Here is a 17,943-nt window from a genome sequence, read left to right as displayed (position 1 = left end):
CATTGGCACTGCCGAGCGCTCCTTCGGCTCGCCTGGTGAATGGCAGCCTGGGCTAGACTCGGTTTGGCAGGGCACATGCCAAACTTTCTGTGGGATGGCCGCCCCCGGAGCCCTTTCCAGTGACTGCCACAGAGAAGCCCGTTTATTTCTGGGAGTATTTGAATCATAGTATCATAGAACTGGACGGTTGGAAGGGATCCCTGAGGGTCATCTAGACCAACCCCCTCAAGTGCAGGAATCACAGCACAACCATCTCTCACAAATGGCTATCCAACCCCTGTAGAAAAGCCTCCAAGGAAGGAGAGGCCACCACCTCCCGAGGAAGCCCATTCGACTTTTGAATGGCTGGCGCATGCAGTCAGAAAGTTCTTCCCTTTTCTTGTAATTTGATTTCATTGGTTCGTGTCTTCCCCTCTGGAGGAGCACCAGAAAACAAGTTTGCTCCCTCTTCCCTGTGAACAGCCCTTCAGCTATAACAGAAGCATTCACAGAGCTGGAAGGGAACCACCAGGGTCATCTAGCCCAACCCCCTGCAAGGCAGGAATCTTTGGCCCAACATGGTTCTTGAAACCACAACCCTGAGATTCAGAGTCTCGAGCTCTACTGACTGAGCCATCTCCTTTAAAGATGGTTCTCATATCTGCTCTCCGTCTCCTCCAGGCTCAACATACCCAGCTCCTTCAACCGTTCCTCATCAGACTTGGTTTCCAGGCCCTGGATCGTCTTGTTGCACACCTTCCAGCTTATCAATATCTGTTCCTCCCTGCCTTTCGTTGTAAGTCGCCTTGGGTTGCCTTGGGAAATATAATAATAGTAACAGTAAATATAATAATAATAATAATAATAATAATAATAGTAATAATAATAATAAACAATTCCAGCCCTAATACTACATGCCACACATCACAGCAGCAAAAATTTGGCCCCTCCCTTATATGCAGGGTCTTGTGAGTTGAAGCTGAAATTTCCTCTGCTAGTTCTGGTCCAAGAGGCCCATTCGCAACATGAAAAGAGCGCAACCTGCAGCGGCGCATCTTTGCACTTGCAGGTTGCGATTTGTCGCTTCTGCACATGCACGTGACATCATTTTGAGTGTCTGCACAAGTGGCAAAACCCAGAAGTACCAGTAACCCTTTCCAGTACTTCCCGGTCGCCGCAGGTCATAACCTGAAAGAACGTAACATGAAGCGGACGTAACATGAGGTATGACTGTATTGGAGAAATTGCTTATGGGGAAATATTTTAATGGTAGATCTGTGACGTGACTCCCCAGCTTATAGCACAGTGCCCCTCTGAAGCAAGAGGGGTCTGGAGACAGTGAACTGAGTTCAGCCCAGAGGAGGATATTTCAGTGGGAAGGCAGAAGCCATTGGGCAATGCTCCCTCGGGTGAGCTTGTTAATGGCAACAGAGAAATGCCCCAAGCTCCAATGGCAGGTCGCAGAAAACACATTCATGTTGCACTTCTCAAGCGGGGGCTACGCATTCCTGGGTGTGTCACCGTGCCGTACAAGCCTGCTCCCTTTTTCGTATTTGCAGAGCCAGCAGCAGACTTAAAACTGTTGCCGCAGATCCTTTAAGAGACCAGCTCACTCCTTGCCTCCCGAGATGTGAGGCAGTCAAATCCTGTTCAAGCCTGTGATTCTATGACTATTAACCACTGATGTGGCAGCCTTGAATTTTCAGGTGCAGTGCATCTATTATTATTATTATTATTATTATTATTATATTTCCAAAGGGTAGCTGACACAACACTAATTGGAACTGGTCTTTTTTGTGTGTGTGTTTTTGTTTTGTCTGTTTTTCTGGAATTGGATTATGATTTGATTTGTTATTGTTTGGATGCTTTTAATGGAAAATTAATTAAAATTATTATTTAAAAAAGGCCCAATTTCTGCATTCTGCAAAGCTGACCCCTGAGAAGACAGTACCTGCAGAAGACCCTCCTCACCTGCAGAGCAGCGGGGAGACAGCCTTCCAGGTCTCCTGGTCCTGAGCTGCATTGGGCTTTTATTCACCCAAAATGGCACCTTGAACTTAGCCCAGGAGTTCATTAGAAGCCCGGGCAACTCTTCCCAGTGGGGAGACAGGTTGGCAGTAGTTTGCCTCAGTGCAGGGCTGTCTTAAGCATACCGGGCGCCGTGGTGCACAGATCCCTCTGGCGCCCCCCTTTCCCAGAGTTTTTGACCTTTTTTAGGACTGGAGGAGGCGGGCAGCGGCTGGAGGGCGGCTCCTCCAGCGGGGAAGAGGCAGAGGCTGGACGCGGTGCCTGCCGGCTCAGCTGGCCGCTTTGTACCACGGTGGCCACAGCAGGCAGCACACCGAGCAAGCAGGCCTGTGCCTAGCGAACGAGGGTGCGTCCCTCGCTCACTCAGCGCGCTCGTTCGGTGTTCCCCGGACTCTCGCCTGGCATCCTCAAGGACTTGGCACTGTGGCACTGCACCACTAGCCTCTATGGGTAAGACGGGCCTTCTCCAGGGAGCAGATGAGCAGCTGCACTTTGCAAGAGCTGCCACTTCTGGACTGACCCCAAGGGCAGGCCCCCAATTGAGCAGTTGCAGCAATCTATCCTGGAGGTGACCAGTGCCTAGACAGGACTGGCCTGCCATTGACAAAGGAAGGCATAATCCAGGATGGACTGTGGATCCTCGATGCTGCATCTGAGGAAACTCATGGCCAGAAGTGAACTCTCATTTTCACCCCCCCCCCACGCACCCCAGGTCTGTCTCACGATGCCTGCCTGGCTGAGCTGATCTCCCTCGCACACACAAAACACTTCGCTTTGTTGCAGCTGCAGAAATGCCTGGTGCAAATTCTGGAGCCGTGAGTCTTGGTCCAAGGAGTCTGGCTCGAGCCAAGGACAAATGTAGATAAGCTGGGTGGGAGGAGGGATACATTTGCCCCTGGGTGCCCCTGCCAAGCTCCGAATCCCTGGGTCCAGCAACCCCCCCCCCCCCCGCCTCTCCCACAGAAAGCCCCCCCCCCCCGGGCCAGCTGAAAGCAATTTGGGCAAATCCCACACAGGATCATCTCTGCAGCAGCTGCATCTCTCTGGCAAGGACACGTCCAGGTCCCCTGTCTCAGCTGAAGGGCACCTGCCACAGGGATCGGATGTCTGCGGCCTCCATCTCTTCCTCCTCCAAACAGCCAGCGGGTTCAGGAGAACAAGAGGCATTTTGAGCCACCCACAAGAGCTTTGGGGCCTGCTCACCATCGAGGGTCAAAGAGCCAGTGCGGTGTAGTGGTTAAGAGCGGTGGACTCGTAATCTGGTGAACCGGGTTCGCGTCTCCGCTCCTCCACATGCAGCTGCTGGGTGACCTTGGGCTGGTCACACTTCTCTGAAGTCTCTCAGCCCCACTCACCTCACAGAGTGTTTGTTGTGGGGGAAGAAGGGTAAGGAGAATGTTAGCCGCTTTGAGACTCCTTAAAGGGAGTGAAAGGCGGGATATCAAATCCAAACTCTTCTTCTCCTCCTCCTCCTTCTTCCTCTTCCTCCTCCTCCAAGCCAGCCCTCCATCTCTCTTGCTCGGTGATTAAACCTGCCTCAAAAAGGAGGGGCAGGGGCTCCCCACCCATAGGCAGACTCAGGCGCCCTTGCACGCTTGGCAAGGAGCTATATTGGCATGGAGAGGCACAATTTTTGGGTTGCCCTGGGCCTGTACCCTTGGTGGGGGTTTTATAAACAAAAATCTGTCCTTTTTTCCCTTATGGGGTACCCAGGAGCCCATATAGAGTCCTTTGTACGTTTTCCATCGGTAGGAGAAAATAACAGAGGCCAAGCATAGAATATTGAGAAGCAAAGCGGCTAGTAAGCCTGATCTTTATTGATCTGTTGCAACAGAGTGCCCCCTTCACATGCAGGAGAGGAGGACCCAGAACAAACGTGTGCCTGCCTTTATATAGACATTTTAAATTGCATTCCCTGAAGCTCAAGACCACCCCTCCATACATCATACATACATCACAGAAGGGGTATAGCACAAGACCACCCCCCAGACACATCATACCTACATCACAGAAAAGGCGGTCTACAGCAGAAATCTGAGTGCGGTGTTTATCTCGTCTGACAGATTACCTGTTAATGCTCACTTGATTGGATACCCTGGGGAGCCTGGCCAGTCTTTTGTAATGATAAATCTGGGGTGCTTTTAAAGCAAAGTGTGGGCGTGGGGAAATTCCAGGCTGGGGGGGACAGGAATGCCTCCTTGCTTAAGCAATGCTTCCTTCGCATTTGTGAAGCGGGGGGGACTTGAGATGGAGCTGCCTTTGCAATGGGCAGGTCTGACTGCCTGGCGCTTGGCCTGCAGTCTTCCTCTTCGAAATTCTTCCACATTCCCGTCTCTCCCAATGCAGTGGCTTTCAAGGAGGGAGTATTGCAGCTTCTGAACCCCTGCACCAATTCTGCACGCCCATTTTTGCAGAGATCTCGCCAAACGCAGCTCTGCATTATTCCGTGAGTGCCATGCGACGCTCAGCTTGGGGAAAAGAGGCGGCAGGTGTAAAGGACCTGGGAGCAGAATGCTGCTTACAGCTGCAGTGATCAGGTGGGATTGTTATGAGGAATTATAGAAAATATGGAGCAAGCCATTTGTGTTATCAATGAAAGCATTGCGTTGGCTGGGTTTGAGACATTTTGATGAGATTTCTGATCAATCCATGCCTCTACATTTATGTCCTATTTCTCTGCCTGACAGGCACGTATAAGCATTCTAAACACAGGCCAGTTCTTCATCAGGCATCCTCAGTACATAAAGATAGTAGGTTACTTGGATGTAGTTTAATCTTTAGGTAGATCTTAAGGGCCAGGAAGAGAGTTCCAGAAGAGAGTTCACAAAGGGATGGTAAATACTACCCATCCTTCCTCTCCTGTTTATTGCTGTTTATGACCTCTGGGATGTGGGTGGCGCTGTGGGTTAAACCCCAGAGCCTAGGACTTGCCGATCAGAAGTTCGGTGGTTTGAATCCCCGCGATGACGGGGGGAGCTCCCGTTGCTCGGTCCCTGCTCCTGCCAACCTAGCAGTTCGAAAGCACATCAAAATGCAAGTAGATAAATAGGTACCGCTTCAGCGGGAAGGTAAACGGCGTTTCTGTGTGCTGCTCTGGTTCGCCAGAAGCGGCTTAGTCCTGCTGGCCACATGACCCGGAAGCTGTACGCCGGCTCCCTCGACCTATAGAGCGATATGAACGCCGCAACCCCAGAGTCGGCCACAAATGGACCTAATGGCCAGGGGTCCCTTTACCTCCGGAGTTTCTTAAAAGCATTCCTCTAGTCCTGTTTTATTTACTCTCAGATTGTGTATGCATGCTCAGAGTAGTCTTTGTAGTTAAAAGAATTTCTTCTGATCTGACTCTGTCCCACGTGGGGTTTTTTGAAATGCTCAGAGGAAACCTGATTGGTTCTTACGAACACTGTGTAAAAAGTTCTTTTGTGAATAAAACGACCTGGGCCAGGGGGTGGAAAGGAATTATTATACGCACCCCTCCCAGAGTCTTGCTGGTTCAAGCATCTGTGTGTATTTTATTATCAGAGTCCAATCCTTCCTTGCTTTGGGAACGCAACAACAGCTCCAACCACTAGGCAGTGCCATCCTCCTCCTCTTCTCACCTTAGCCAGGAGTGGGCCCTTTAGGCTGCTGTTAGGTGGGGAGCAGCCAGCAACCGCCCCTCCCTCTCCAGGCAGCAGAGCAGCCTCACAGCAGATCACCTGGAGATTATTCACAGGTGGAACCAGCACCTGGGAAGGAAGGAAGGAAGGAAGCAGCCCTGTCAGCCCAAGGCAGTGGGAAGATGGAGGATTCAGAAGGAGGTTTGAGAGAGTCAAGAGGGCAGAAGAGTGGGAACTTTTTACAAACTACTTAAAAAACACACACAAAATGAACTGGACTCCTTGGCAGGTTTTGAAGAAACATACACCAATTTATTGACTGTTAATAAAATAGATAGACAATTTAAGGATCTTTACAATTTTACAATATGCAGAGAACAACATGTGCAGAAAAATCAGACAGAGGGAGGTCTGGGGGGGAGGGAGGGTTCTTTTGGGGGGAGGGGGAAATTTGGGGGGAATGATGAAGATGATATGATAATTTTTATATTGAAATTATTAATAAAAATTATTTTTAAAAAAGAAAAGAGTCCAAAGGGTGTGTGGCACTTGAGGAAAATGCCAGAAGCCTTCAAGGAAACAAGGGAATTTGAGGGCCAAATAGCATCCAAAAACTTATTAACTTATTAAAACTTATTAAAAAATATCAATGACTTCCTTTCTTCTCTTTCATGGTTCATTTTGCATGCCATAAATCCCTGAATATTTTACATAAACTAAACCATTCAGTATTCCATTACTATGTCCATCAAAACTTATTTACGCCGTTGAATTTATCTTTTTTTAAAATAGTTTTTATTGATTTTTGCATTTTTATCTTCATCACAGGAACATCATCTCAGTTATAAACACAAACCCAAATACCCCGCTATGACTCCCCTCAACTTCCTCTTCTGGCTTGTTGCATAATAATTTCCCTGATTTTTGGTTATACCTTACTGCTGTATTCTCTAAATTAGGTCCTTTCTTTATTCTGTTTGGTAATTGTAAGTATTTAGTCAAATCCTGCTAGTAAGTTCATTTCTTTACAATATTTCTGTAAATATCGTTCCCACACCTTTTCAAAGTCTCTATTGTCTTTGTCTCTTAATCTCTCAGTCATTTCGGCGTAGTCCATAAGTTTGTCTTGCCGTTCTTCTTTAGCTGGTATCTCCTCGCTTTTCCACTTTGGGGCTAGCAGTTTCCTTGGCTCTGTTGCAGCGTACATGAAAATTTTCTTCTTCTCTTTCGGCAGATCTTGACCTGTAATGCCTAATAAAAATGCTTCTGGACTTTTGACAAAGGTTATCTTAAACATCTTCATTTCATTATATATCATTTCCCAATATTTCTAGATTATTTTACAATTCCACCACATATGTAAAAAAGTACCCTCTTTTTCTTTACACGTCCAACATTTTTTAGAGCCTGTTCTATACATACACCGTTGAATTTATCTTAATGCTCCCCACGTTTACAAGTGTACACAATTCCCCCCCCCCCATTTTTTCAATAAACATTTTCCAATCTTCTCTAAATGCATGTTCTTCTTCTTCTTCTCTTATTCTATATGTTAAGGCCACAAGCTGCACATATTTCATCAGCTTAAGTTGCCATTCTTCTTTAGCTGGGACCAAAACGTCTTTATCTGGTGGGATCTATGAGATGCTTCTCACCAGCCCCTGAGGGGAAAACCTGGACTAATGGATACCAGTGACAAGAAATGGGATTCTCACTTAACGTCCAGAACAACTTTCTGACTGCTTCTGACTGCTTGACAGTGGAACCGGCTCACTCTGGAGGTGATGGAATCTTCTTCCTTGGAGATTTTTTAATAATGATAATGATAACACTTTTATTGTTTATACAATAAGTGCCCCAGCCACTCTGGGCAGCTTCCAGCAAAATATAAGAAATAATAAAACGTCAGACATTAGAAACTTGCCTGCCTTCAGATGTTTTCTAAAAGTTGTGTAATTCTTTATCTCCCTGACATCTGCTGGGAGGGCGTTCCACAAGGAGGGTGCCACCACAGAGAAGGCCCTCTGCCTGGTTCCCTGTAACAACAAATGTTGGCGCTGTAGGGTATCTGAAGGAAACATGTTCCACATGTGGTGGGCATGTCAAAAGATGAAAGAGTTTTGGAATATTATATACGATGAACTGGAAGAAATCTTAAAAGTAACATTTCCAAAAAAATCTGAGGCCTTCCTGCTTGGAAGGGTAGGCAGAGAGATACCAAAAAAATTAAAAGAAATTTTCTTGTATGCAACTGCGGCCGCAAGAATTCCAATTGCTCAGAACTGGAAAGGTGAAAGGGTTATTACAAAAATAGAGTGGCAGAATAAATTGGTAGAATTTGCAGAAATGGCACAAATGACAAACAGGCAGAGAGGCAATATAAATCAAAACTTTATTCAAAAATGGGACATATTTAAGAAATATATAATGAAATACAATAGCTGTGTGGCATCTTTGACAGCATTTGAATGAATTCTGTATATATGAGTTATAAAATCAATGTTTAAGGTTCCAAGAGTAGTAAGAAACTACAAGATATTTTTTTTTTGGGGGGGATAAAAATTATTTGTATAATTGGATAACAGAAAAGGTAAATACATTGGGGGGTGGCGGGAAGTCTTACATATTTTTGTAAGAATGTATGGTGAATTGTATAGGAACAAAATGATCTCTATCTGTAACCTTCCTTTTTCTTTTTCTGTAATACCATATGCAAGAATGTTTTGTTTTCAATTAACTTCAATTAAAAAAAACCACTTTTGCTTCTCACAGTGAGAAAACCACCAGAAGACCCTCGGAAGTGGACCTCAGTATCCGGTCAGAACGATGGGGGTGGAGACGCTCCCCCAGGTCCGGGATGCTTGAGCTGAGATTCCTGCACTGCAGGGGGTTGGGCTAGATGACCCTCGGGGTCCCTTTCAACCCTTCAGTGATTCTATGAATTCAAGGAAGAGCCAAAGTTCCAGCAGAGACACTTTAAAGAGGTTCCATTCGCTCTTGAGAAAAGAAGATTAGGGCAGAAGTCAATATTCAGCTACTTCCAAGATACGCCCAGAAGAAAGCTGGAAGAAGCTATTTCCCCCCTCACTGCGCCCCCCCCCTTGTTGCTGCTGACATGAGAAGAAGAGCCTAAATTAGCATTTTCAGCTAGAAAAACATTCCTTCTTGCTGACAGCGGCTGAACTGGAAGGAGCAGCAGGAATGTTTTCCCTGGAGAGGAGCAGAGGCCCAGGGAGGGCACCACTACCCCACAGTGACCTTGCGCATCAGGTGCCGTGCTTTGTGGGAGGGGGAGCAGGCCCCCTCAAACGTTGCAGGGGGTGGACTAGAGGACCCTTGGGTGTCCCTTCCAGCTCTCTGATTCTCTCTTCAAAGGAACTCTGCACAGCAGGTCTTTTTGGCCACTGCCTCTTGCTTGGTCCTCACCTCCTGAAGGAGGCAAGGGAGGGGCCCTTAAAGGTGCAGGCACATCCATCCTTGCAGGTCTAACCTGCAGCGCTCAGGTGAGAACCAGCAGTTGCAGGTACGCTGAGCAGGGCGGTGTTCCTTTGCTCCTGGGTTGCTGGCCCAGAGGCATAGAAACTTGCAAGGCTCCTGTGTTCTGCAGTGTGGGGATCACACACACACACACACACACACACACCACTGGTGTTGCACAAAGGAGCCCAGCCAAGTGACCTGCCTTAACGAAGGCTAAAATAACCCAAGTATATACCTGGTGCCAAATAAATTAGCAAAAACGCATACGACAGAATCAGGTAAATGTTGGAAGCGTAAAGCTATGGATGAAACATTTTCCCATATGTGGTGGACCTGTGGAGTATTATTATTATTATTATTATTATTATTATTATTATTACTACATATACTCCCATAAAAGGTAAAGGGACCCCTAACCATTAGGTCCAGTCGTGGCTGACTCTGGGGTTGCGGTGCTCATCTCGCTTTATTGGCCAAGGGAGCCGGCGTACAGCTTCTGGGTCATGTGGTCAGCATGACTAAGCTGCTTCTGGCGAACCAGAGCAGCGCACGGAAACGCCGTTTACCTTCCCTCCGGAGTGGTACCTGTTTATCTACTTGCACTTTGACGTGCTTTAAAACTGCTAGGTGGGCAGAAAAAGGGACGGAACAATGGGAGCTCACCCCGTCACGGGGATTTGAATCGCCGACCTTCTGATCAGCAAGCCCTAGGCTCTGTGGTTTAACCCACAGCACCACCCATGTCCCTCTATTATACCTAGGTAAAGGTAAAATGTAAAGGATCCCTGGATGATTAAGTCCAGTCAAAGGCATACAAATAAAATGATGATGATGATGACGACGACAATGACAATGACAATGACGACCATGGGGTTGCAGCGCTCATCTCGCTTTCAGGCTGAGGGAGCCGGCCTTTGTCCACAGACAGCTTTCCGGGTCATGTGGCCAGTATGGCGCCCGGGAACCAATGTCCCCACTGTGGAAGGAAGTGTGGGTCCAGAATTGGCCTCCACAGTCACTTACAGACTCATTTTCATAGCTGTCAACTTACAGATTTGAAAATAAGGGACCAGCAGCCTCGAAAATAAGGGATCAGCAGCCAAAATAAGGGATTTTCCAGGCACAGGTATGTTCAGCTTCTGAGCCCCTCCAAGCCAAAGGCAGAAAGCCCAGCCAGCAGCAAAACGAAGCCTCAAGTGGTGGTTCCCACAGCGCAGCAACCCAGCAAAGAGGATGCAGCAAGGAAAACCACCGTCACCTCTCCGCTGGGAAGCGCTGAGCAAAGGTGAGTCCCCAGGCAACGTGGCCAATTTGATTGGCACAAGGCATGCAAGCTCCACCCCCCAGTCGTTCTCCGGCTCCTTATTGGGTGAGCAACGCAGCCAAGCAACACAGTTGGCGCCTCCCTCCTCCCTGGCCGGCAGGGAGGGAGGGAGAGGAGCTGCTTCCTTTGAAACCCAGGAAATTTAAGGGACATCATCAATAAGGGACAGCAGCGGGACACGGCGCTGGGATAAGGGACTGCCCCGCCAAATAAGGGACGGTTGACAGCTATGCTCATTGTTAAAACCGTGTTTATGGAAGACAATCTTACTCGGCTACGAGTGATTGCCAAAGAAGAAGCTGGCTAAGCTGCTTCTGGTGCAATGGGACACCGTGATGGAAACCAGAGCACATGGAAATGCTGTTTACCTTCCCGCCACAGCAGTACCTATTTATCTACTTGCACTTTGATGTGCTTTCAAACTGCTAGGTTGGCAGGAGCAGGGACCGAGCAACGGGAGCTCACCCCGTCGTGGGGATTCGAACCGCTGACCTCCTGATCGGCAAGCCCAAGAGGCTCAGTGGTGTAGACCATGGATAGGCAAAGTAAGGCCCAGGGGCTGGATCTGGCCCAATCGCCTTCTCAATCCAGCCCGCGGACAGTCCAGGAATCAGCGTGTTTTGACATGATTAGAATGTGTCCTTTTATTTAAAATGCATCTCTGGGTTATTTGTGGGGCATAGGAATCCATTCATTCCTCCCCCCCAAAAAATATAGTCCGGCCCCCGACAAGGTCTGAGGGACAGTGGACTGGCCCCCTGCTGAAAAAGTTTGCCGACCCCTGGTTTATACCTAATAGAGGCTGGTCTGTGCAATTGGTCCAGTGGGCAGGAAAGCCCCAGAGGCATCACTCTGGTCTCCGTGAGCCGTCTTGCCACAGCTGCATGTTCTCTTGCAAAGGAGTGATGCTACAGCCCATCCCTGATTAATAATAATAATAATAATAATAATAATAATAATAATAATAATTTATTATTTATACCCCGCCCATCTGACTGGGTCTCCCCAGCCACTCTGGGCAACTTCCAACCAAATATCAAAAACAATACAGCGTTAGACATTAAAAGCTTCCTTAAACAGGGCTGCCTTCAGGTGTCTTTTAAAAGTAAAATAGTTGTTTATTGCCTTGACAACTGCTGGGAGGGCATTCCACAGGGCAGGCGCCACCACCAAGAAGGCCTTCTGCCTGGTTCCCTGTAACTTGGCTTCTCGCAGTGAGAGAACCGCCAGAAAGGCCCTCGGGAGAGGAACCCCGGTGTCCGGGGTGGAGACGCTCCTTCAGGTATACTGGACGGAGGTCGTTTAGGGCTTTCAAGGTCAGCACCAACACTTTGAATTGTGCTCGGAAACGTACTGGGAGCCAGTGTAGGTCTTTCAAGACCAATGTTATGTGGTCTCGGCGGCCGCTCCCAGTCACCAGTCCAGCTGCCGCATTCAGGATTAGTTGTAGTTTCCAGGTCACCTTCAAAGGTAGCCCCACGTAGAGCGCATTGCAGTAGTCCAAGCGGGAGATAACCAGAGCATGCACCACTCTGGCCAGACAGTCTGTGGGCAGCAAATGGAGCACAGCCATGCTCTGAGCCTGCAAAACCGGGCGCCTGAAAGCCTCCTCTATAAATACTCCCATCTTGGCCCCCATTGCAAAAGGAGTCTGGAGAGGCACGCTCAGCACAGCAGCAGCAGCAGCAGAGTGATAATTAGCAGCCGTTAATTGCACAATGTGGGACGCAGGTGGCGCTGTGGGTTAAAGCCTCAGCGCCTAGGGCTTGCCGATCGAAAGGTCGGCGGTTCGAATCCCTGCGGCGGGGTGCGCTCCCGCTGCTCGGTCCCAGCGTCTGCCAACCTAGCAGTTCGAAAGCACCTCCGGGTGCAAGTAGATAAATAGGGACCGCTTACCAGCGGGAAGGTAAACGGCGTTTCCGTGTGCGGCTCTGGCTCGCCAGAGCAGTGATGTCATGCTGGCCACGTGACCCGGAAGTGTCTCCGGACAGCGCTGGCCCCTGGCCTCTGAAGTGAGATGGGCGCACAACCCCAGAGTCTGTCAAGACTGGCCCGTACGGGCAGGGGTACCTTTACCTTTACCTTTAATTGCACAATTAACTGACAGAGCTCAGCCAAGGAAGGAGGCGGACTGGGCTACACTGGTGGCACTGGGTGGGTTTTCTGTGGGGGCCTGGTTGGTCCCTTGCCCCTGGCTGAAAGGCAAAGCAAAAGGCAGGAGGAGGCAGGCAGGGCCAGGATGCTGACCCAGCAGGAGGGCGCCTTGCCCTTCCCTCCAGAGTGTGCTGCGCTCAGCTCTTTGGCTCTGCCGGAGCAGCCCTGACCTTGGGGAAGGCGGTGCTTGCTCCCTGTGCAACCAGGATGCTGCCTCTGGCTGGTAGGCGCACCTTCCTCCCGCCTCAAAGGATTCTGAGCCCTTCAGCTCATCCTTCCCACAGTTGCAACTCCTAAGCAAGCGAAAGGGCCCAGAGCTCTTCGCATTTCTGAAATCTTCGCTTATGTATGGAAGCAGGTGCACTCAGCTTCTCTTGAGTGACGCTAATAGCTTTGCAACACGCAAAGCGCGCTTCATGCATTGGCTGCAAAAAAAAAAACCAAGAGAGAGAGAGACTCTTAGGTTTCATCCGAAGTTGAGCCACGTCTGAGCTAGCGGGTGCTCTCTCCAATTTCGCTCTCTCCCTATTACTGCTGTTTGCTTTCTATTATTGCTGTATGTTTTAAATTATGGTTTGTAGTGCTGCAAATTGTCGTCTGGTTGTGGTGCTAAAAATGCCCAGGTTGTGGGTTTGATCTCTGTATGGGGCAGCTGCGTATTCCTGCATTGCTGGGGGGTGATGACCTTTGTGGTCCCTTCCAACTTTAGGATATTATGAAATTGTTGTAGCATTTGGCAAGTACAATACACTTATTGATCAGGGGTCAGCAAACTTTTTCAGCAGGGGGCCAGTCCACTGTCCCTCAGACCATGTGGGGGGCCGGACTATATATTGGGGGGGGGGAACGAATTCCTATGCCCCACAAATAACCCAGAGATGCATTTTAAATAAAAGGACACATTCTACTCATGTAAAAACATGCTGATTCCCAGACCGTCCGTGGGCCAGATTGAGAAGACAATTGGGCCGGATCCGGCCCCCAGGCCTTAGGTTGCCCATGTTACTGATGATCATGATGATGAAGAAGAATTCTTGGAGGGGGACAGAGTGTGCTTTGAGGGGGACAGAGTGTACTTTGAAACTGCGGTTCCCAGAGTGGGTGGTGGAATTGCAGGGGCGGGGTGTTGTGCTAAGAGGTGGGGGGGGGGCAGGGAGTCACTGCAGGTGCAAATGATGATCAGATTTTGGGGATCACTAGATCAGGTTCATCCAGTTTGTTGAATTAATTCATTAAAGTACAGTACATAGTTTTAACTGGGTTCTGAATGCATTGCAATTAATTGTTACTGTTTTGAATTGTACTGCGTTGTCATCTTCCTTAGTGGGTCACGGAAACCGTTAGTCTGAATACGGATTTTGGGAGGGGGGGCACTGGGGAGGAGTTAATCAAACCAAGGGAGCAATTGCCACCAAAAAGTTGGGAAACATTTTTTGTTCCTCTTTTATTATTTTTCCCCAGGAGTGATGTATGGAAGTGAGAGCTGGACAATCAAGAAGGCTGGTCGTTGAAGAATTGATGCTTTTGAATTCTGGTGCTGGAGGAGACTCTTGAGAGTCCCATGGACTGCAAGAAGATCAGACCTCTCCATTCTGAAGGAAATCAGCCCTGAGTGCTCACTGGAAGGACGGATCCTGAAGCTGAGGCTCCAAGACTTTGGCCACCTCATGAGAAGAGAAGACTCCCTGGAAAAGACCCTGATGTTGGGAAAGATGGAGGGCACAAGGAGAAGGGGACGACAGAGAACGAGATGGTTGGACAGCGTTCTCGAAGCTACCAACATGAGTTTGACCAAACTGCGGGAGGCAGTGGAAGACAGGAGTGCCTGGCGTGCTCTGGTCCAGGGGGTCACAAAAAGGCGGACACAACTAAACAACAACAACAATTATTATTTTTACTGTATTGCTTTGACTTACTCTCCCCCCCCCCCCGCCCAAAAAAACCCACATGATGCAATGTTTGGGTGCAGCTGCTTTCAAAGTGTGTTGTGTGTCCACAGCTTAGCCTGTTGGGAATGTGCAAGGAAAATGCTCCCACTTCATACAGGGACAGGTTTTGCGCTTCTGCTCAGCGGCTGCCCCTACAAAGGGCAGCTGGAGAAATCCCCCCAGGCATTGGGTGGGAATCAGAGGACAGCTGGACTTAGGGGGGTCTTTTCCTTCTGAAATTCTAGAGCAGTCCAGTTTCCTTCAATCCTCTGAGCGGTGGCCAAGCCGCATTCAGACAGGAAGTCCAACAGCACCCTCTGCTGCCAGGCCCTCATTTCCTTGCAAGCCACAATATTCCCTTTCCTGACGCCGCGAATGGGGGTCTGCTCACCAAGCCCATTTTGGCTCCTCTTCATCTGGCCCCTTGGCCCATGGGGAGGGGGCAACCAAACACCGCTCCCTCCCTCCACCCACGTCATGGGCACCCCCTCTGCCCATACAGCCATCCCTTCTCTCCTCTTCCTGTTCCCAAATTATACCTCAATAGGTGTGGGTACCTCAATAGGGACGCGGGTGGCGCTGTGGGTTAAACCACAGAGCCTAGGACTTGCCGATCGGAAAGATGTCAGGTCCCGCAGGGCCCTAGTCTCTTGTGACAGAGCGTTCCACCAGATTGGAGCCGCAGCCGAGAAGGCCCTGGCTCTAGTTGAGGCCAGCCTAACCTCTCTGAAGCCTGGGACCTTGAGGATGTTATTAATTGCAGACCGTAGGTTTCTCTGTGGGGCATACCAGGAGAGACGGTCCCGTAGGTACGAGGTTCCTAGGCCGTATAGGGCTTTAAAGGTTAAAACCAGCACCTTAAACCTGATCCTGTACTCCACCGGGAGCCAGTGCAGCTGGTATAGTACCGGATGAATGTGATCTCGCAGCGAAGACCCCATAAGGAGTCTCACCGTGGCATTCTGCACCCGCTGGAGTTTCTGGGTCAGTCTCAAGGGCAGCCCCACATAGAGCGAGTTACAATAATCCAGTCTGGAGGTGACCGTCGCATGGATCACAGTGGCTAGGTCAGGGCGAAAGAGATAAGGGGCCAACTGCTTAGCTTGGCGGAGATGAAAAAATGCCGCCTTTGTTATAGCTGTAATCTGCGCCTCCATAGAGAGGGAGGTATCGAAGATTACACCCAAACTCTTAACGGACGGTGCTGGCACTAATTGCACCCCCGCAAGAGATGGGAGTTGCCCCCTCAATCCCATATCGTCCCGCCCCAGCCAGAGGACCTCTGTCTTCGAAGGATTTAACTTCAACCGGCTCCCACATAACCATCCTGCCACAGCTTCCAAGCATCTGATCAGTGTGTCTGGGGCCGAGTCAGGATGGCCATCCATCAACAGATAGAGTTGGGTGTCATCAGCATACTGATGGCAGCCCAGCCCAAAACTCTGGACAAGCTGGGCGAGGGGGCGCATAAAGATGTTAAAAAGCATCGGGGAGAGAATCGCACCCTGAGGCACTCCACACACCAAGGAGTGGCGCGATGACAATTCCCCCCCAAGCGCCACCCTCTGTCCCCGACCAGAGAGAAACGAGCGCAGCCATTGAAGGACTGTGCCCTGGATCCCCACGTCGGCAAGGCGGTGGTCCAGGAGTTCGTGATCGACCATGTTGAAGGCTGCTGACAGGTCTAGAAGAATCAGCAGCCCCGACCCGCCTCGATCCAGCTGCCTGCGGAGATCATCTGTTAGGGCGACCAGAGCCGTCTCGGTCCCATGACCAGCGCGGAAGCCGGACTGGAATGGATCCAGAGCAGATCTACCAACTAACTAGTGAAATAGATGGCAGGCGATCATTCCAGCCAAGATCCCACAAGCACTGCACGGTGCAGAAATCTTCCCATGACAAGTGGGACGTCTGTAAAGGGGGCGGGGGCTGGATTGAAAGCACCACTCCCCACCTTTTAATGCTTATTTTATTTAATTAAATTTATATACTGCCCTTCATCAAAAGATCTCAGGGCGGTTCACAAGATAAAAGGACAAGATAAAAGCACCACGATAAAAAAATTAAATGTTGGTTTCTTCTCCCACATTGTTTCCAACAACGATTGAATAAATTCTGTTGATTTACAGAAGTGAATTAGATAAAATGGCAGATCTGCCCCGAATCTGCTCCATTCTCACTCTTTCTCTCTCATTCCAGTTCTAGCTCAGAAGACACTGTTGCTGCCGCTTCCCAGCAGAAGCCGGCGGTGGGCGGTGCCAATTGGCCGGGCATCCATGGCATCGCAAAGACCCCTCTCCTCCTCCTCTCTCACCCCCCCAATCCCTAAAGCAGTTTTGCCACTGTTTATGAAGCGAGTCCAAATTTCCTTTCAGAAGAGGTTTACAAGTGAATAAAATATACAAAAAGTGGGGATGGAAGGATCTGCTCAGTTTTTGCCCTCTGGGTTTCTTAATTTCAGTTTTCCGTGTTTCTGCTGCAATAATAATAATAATAATAAATAATGACAAATCCTAGGAAGGGAGGAAGCACCGAGGCAACTGCCCTTCTTGCAAGCAGGCAGATGGTGTCCCAGAGGAGAAAATGTCCCAGTGGGAACCCCAGTTGGGGCTGAGAGGCCGGGGGCCGCCTGCCTCTCCCTTTCCCCACACTGGGATTGTAACTGAGCCCTCCATCTCCGCTCCCCCCTCGCTTCAATTACATCAGAGAATTAGTTGGCCAGAAAAAGGTTAATAGAGGTGACTCCCTGCACCCACCCACCCACATTGCGGCACCTGCTGGGGGGGGGGTCTCCTGCCCCTGAGGGCCTGGTGGGGCAGAGGGCTTGTTGTATAATTGCGCCGGGCGGCTGGGCTTAGTTATCACAGCATCAGCAGTTGACCTGTCAGTCAAGGAGGCGGGAGTGGGGGTGGGGAGAGGAGGGGGGTCCCAGGGACGCTCCTCGCTTGCTGGAAGGAGTCCGGGGGGTCTCACGGAAGGGAAGCAAGGAGGGGAGACCCCCCCCATAGCCTTGACAGGGTCCAGCTAGCCGAGGCGAACCCACAGGGCCCTGCAGATAAATTTCCACCACTCAGTGGCGTAGCGTGGGTTATCAGCACCGGGGGCAAGGCAAGTAATTTGCGCCCCCTAACCCATGGATTTGCGCCCCCTAACCCGTGGATTTGCGCCCCCTAACCCGTGGATTTCCCTAACCCCCAGATGTTGCGCCCGGTGCGGCCGGCCCCCCCTGCACCCCCCACGCTACGCCACTGCCACCACTCATCCGGTTTAGGGGGCGATGAGGGTCCCTAAAAAGAATGGTGGGAGGGGGATCCAGGCTGGGGTCATTCAACTGCTTTCCTAAGAGCATAGGCTGGATCAGGCCAAGGAAAGTGATGGGGAGATGTTGTGGGTGATAATGATAATATCTCTCTGGGCAGGACTGTTATGGAGTATCATTGAATGGACACCG

General features: G+C 49.8%; 1 protein-coding gene across 1 annotated transcript in view; it reads left to right on the top strand.

The window, feature by feature from the left end:
- Positions 1 to 17,943, top strand: part of WDR54 (WD repeat domain 54) — a 307,575-nt gene that overhangs the window by 31,841 nt on the left and 257,791 nt on the right. The gene's annotated exons all lie outside the window — the stretch shown is intronic.

Source organism: Podarcis cretensis, assembly GCF_951804945.1.
Source record: "Podarcis cretensis genome assembly, chromosome: 9".
Classification (NCBI taxonomy): domain Eukaryota; kingdom Metazoa; phylum Chordata; class Lepidosauria; order Squamata; family Lacertidae; genus Podarcis; species Podarcis cretensis.
Note: the sequence above shows the minus strand (reverse complement) of the source record. Positions and strands in the feature narration are given on the sequence as shown.